Raw genomic sequence first — 4,415 nt, forward strand, 5'->3', positions numbered from 1 at the left:
TTATCAACTTTCTTTTTATTGCTATGCTTTGATGTCCTATCTGAGAAGGTGCTACCTAGCTCGTGGTAGTGAAGAAATGCTCTTACGTTTTGTTCTAAGAATTTTATAGATTCAAAGACTATTTCAAGAAAGCATGCAAGTGCCCTGCTGAGGACTGCGCTCAGGGCTCTGTGTGCTCTGGGCAGATGGTGCACCCCTGAGCCTCAGTCCGAACCCCACGCATGAGTCCAGCTTGAGTTAACTGCTGCACGCGGTGAGTGGCAGGGCTCCCACTTGCCCAGCACTGGTGTAGCCCTGCTATGACTACTACTTGAATATAGGTATCTTTTCTATACTTATGTTTTCAATATATTCCTATCTTTATTTTCAAAGTATGTTTCCTTTAGGCAGCATACAGTTGGGTCTTGTTTGTTCAGCTTTGTTTTTTAACTAAATCTGGCAATCTCTTTCAATAAGGTCACTTAATCCATTCATATTAATGCTGCTATTGATATGATTGATGTGTGCATATGAGCATGATTTCTCCCTATATTTTTATCATTAATTTGTTCTTCATTTCTGCTTTGCTACTGCATTTTGCCTTAAGTAGATGTTTTTATAATACCATTTTTATTCCTTTTTGTACTAAATGTTTTTCAGTTATATTCTTAGTCTTTACTCACAGAAATCTCAATCTTCTGGCTTTTCTGGGTCACACCGATTAAAGAAGAATCATTTTGGACCACATATAAAATATACAACAATGTATATATGCAGGAAATATTTTTATTACTATGATATTTTAAAAGAAAGCAGCCTATAGGCTGGATGTTGGACCAGTGCCTGGTAGGATTTACCATATCCCTACGTAATTTGTCAAAATCCATATCAGATTTACACTAAATAATTATATAAATTTATTAATGCTTTACTTCGATAAAACTTTACTACCTTTTGTGTACTATTATTATACAAAGTACACCTATGTATAGTACAATTCTAACAGTAAATTGTTAAAATTGTTTTACAAACTCAAGTCTGCTAAAAACACTAAACAATCAATAGAATTACCTTTATGGAACTGGACTGCCTATCCACATTTTATTTCCTGTCTTTACTAGGTGTCACAGTTTGTGTCTAGCGTCCCCCCGAAGCCTCGCTGGGTCATGGGGCTTTTCCAGGGGTGGCTGGATCTGAGGGTGTGAGGCTGGGATTAGCAGGAAAGATTGCGAATCGCTCCCCTGCTCGGCGAGGGGCCAGTTCTGGCTGGGCTGGGGGCTGAGCGCTCCACCCGCCGTGTGCGGAGAGCCTGCCGGCTGCCTCGCCGCCTCTCGCCCCCGCGCCCTGGGCTGCTCTGCCAGCCCCCGCTCTTGGCGCTGCCAGCGAGAGTGAGAGTGAGATCTCCACCCGCCGAGAGCTAATAAATCTTTAACTTTGGGTGGTGAATATTTTGTTTCAGCAACGGAAGAAAAGAGACGAAGAGCCCTGGCTTTGTGCTTTCCCTGTGGACGCGGCTACCTTCAGCAGTCACTCGGTCCGCACGGCGGGGCTGCCCTGCGTCCCCACCCAGGCTTTTGCACTGGCACTGTCAAATGCGCTGCTGTACGGAGTAACTCGGAGTCCAGGTGACAGGTGTTTCATACAATCACTGTTTTTTTCAGTACCTGGATCTGAACCCGGGTCTTCACACTGGGCAGCATCGCCAGCCCTGGCCCCTTGTGGAACATTATTACCTCTTATCAATAAATCACTAAAGTACACAAGTTGGGCTCTAACTTGAATCCTCCTGCCTCAGCCTCTCAGGTTGCTGGGCTTACAGATATGCCACCACATCCATTTGAAAACAATAAATATATAATGATAGCAGACTTCATTGGTACGTTTGTGGTGTATTCCATTAGTAATTTTACTAACACTTTTTTTCTTGCAGATTCAAATTGTTTCCTGGTATTGATTCTTTTGGCCTGAAAACAAATCCTTGTAGTGTATCTTTTAAGGCAAATACACTAAAAATGGAATCTCAGGTTTTGTTTACCTGGAAATGTCCTTTTTAAAAAATTATTTATTTATTTTATTTTATTTTAATATTTAGTACATGGTCTACAAGGTCTCACTACCTATATCAGATTCATAGTGATCCTCCTGTTTTCAGCTTCCCAAATGCTGGGGTTACAGGCGTGCGTCACCATGCCCAGTCTCAGTCACCCTCTCGGCCTGCCCCACAGGCATGGCTGGCACTGCCCACCGGGGATAGAACCCTGGCCGCTGTGCTCTGCCTAGGCAGGCGCTTTAGTCTGCTGAGCTGTCTGGCAGGCCCTATTTCTTGGTTCTGATAGGTACTTTTGTTCTCTCTTTCACTACTTTGAGTATCTCCCCGGTGGCATCGCCCTTGGCCCTTGATGGGAGGCTGCTGCCAATCCTGGTAGCTCCTGTGCAGAGGAGGGTCCTGGGCCTGACTTTTGCGTGTCTTGCATGCAACGTCATGCGCAGGAGTCTTGGTGCCTTCACGATGTTTCATGCTCAATGTTTGTACACTGCTGTGTCTCAGGTAACGATCTCCTGGTGTTTAATGACAAAAGTTTCCACTTGGAGTTCATACAGCTTCTCTGATGTGTTGATTAGCATTTGTAATCAAACTGTGGATGCTTTCAACCGCTGTTTCTTTAAATATTTTTATGTCCTTTTTCCTCTATTTTCTCATTCCGATTTTCTCGTCAACACTTGTTCTGCTTAAATTGCCTCACATTTCTTGGAGGCCACGTTCATTTTTTTCTCTATGTTTGTTTCTGAGTTATCAATCTACATAGTTGCTATTGATCTTTCTTCAAGTTTGCTGAATTTTCCTTCTGTCAGCTAAAGCCTGTCCTGCCTTTCTAATGAGTTTTGTCACTTGTCTTTATTTATTTTTCTCTGGGATTCCCAATATCTGTTTGAAAACAATGTTTTACTTTCCTAATCATCATCTCTACTTTCTGAGTCATCGTCTCCCCACCTTTCTTTAGTTTGTTAACATATTTTAGAGGCTACTTTGAAGACTTTGCTGACTGACTCTCATATACTAACCTTCCCAAAGGAGCATGTTCTAACTGCTCTCGCCTGGGCTTTCTCTCTAGTTATGTGCCACAACTCTGTGTTTCTTTGTGTGCTACAAATACTTTTTGCTGAAAACTAGACATTTTATTTATTTATTTATTTGTTTGTTTATTGGCGGAACCGGGGATTGAACTCAGGCCTTTGCGCTTGCCAGGGAAGCGCTTATTCCACTGAGCCATGTCCCTGGCCCCGAAAACTAGACATTTTAGATAATATATTGTAGATACTTATCTCTCCTTCCTACTGCGTACCTGCTTAGTGACCTGACTAATTTGGGGAAATTCTATTTTTCCTGTGTTGTGCAGCCTCTGATGTCTCTTGGTTCCATATGTTAGCTGTCTTTCTGGGACTCACCGCTGGGGCTTCAGAAACAACCTGTATGTGCAAGTTCCAGTAGTCACATTTCTGCCCTTTGCCTTGAACATACATGAGGATTGGAGGCCCTTTTATTAGTCCAGGAGTTTGCCTCGAAGTCCTCTATTCATCTCCTGGGAGCTAGGAGCTCAGGGGTTGGGTGGGTTTCCAAGCACCCTAACAGGCCCAGTCCTGGGCACCTATTGCCTTCCAGACCACGGAAGCTTAGCTGGCTTGCTTTCCAGCCTCACTGCCGTGCATTCCCTTGGGCCACAGCTGCTTATTCCCACCTCGTGTGGCCCAACGCTCAAGGCCCTTAGCAGTTGAATCTGTACAGCTGAGGGAGTGCTTTCCAGTTGCCTTGTGTCCTGCGCTGAACTCCCCTCAGAGCCACAGGCTGGGCCTGGAGGCTTCCACAGCTCCAGCGTGCAGGTGATCTCAGGAGGGCTCTTTGGGGGAGTCACTTCCCTGGTGCACTCCTGAACTCCTGGCTGGTGTCACGTCCTGCCTTTGCTACAGCAGCGTGAAGCCACCGGTCTTCTGCTGGCTGTCACCATGCCTTCCTTTCTTTTTTTCAGCATACTTGGCCATAAACTCCTTTAGTTCAGCTCCCAACAAGATCTGTTCCTTTGAAGATGACTCCCTCATGTCTTGCCACCAGCCTGGGACAAGTCTGTGCTCTGGGTCCGGACCTTGCACTCTTTCTCTGAGTTACATGTCTTTTCTCCCAGCAGATGCCGGCAAGAGTCTCCTCTGGACAGAGCTTGTGTGGGCCAGCCAGAGGGAGCACAGGCACCATCCTGCATTCTCAGCCTGTCATGCTTAAAGCAGTTCCCTCGCCCTGGGAGGGAAGGGTGGTGAGGAAAGGGAGCCCCAGCTTTCTTGGCTGCGTCCCTGGAGGGCACCTCCATTGCACAAGGTTGGGAAGATGGGACATTCGGTCTCTCCTGGTATCCAGCTTCATCCTCCATTTGGGGCATATATATATA

This window comes from Octodon degus, unplaced genomic scaffold, assembly GCF_000260255.1.
Source record: "Octodon degus isolate 3935 unplaced genomic scaffold, OctDeg1.0 scaffold00199, whole genome shotgun sequence".
NCBI lineage: Eukaryota > Metazoa > Chordata > Mammalia > Rodentia > Octodontidae > Octodon > Octodon degus.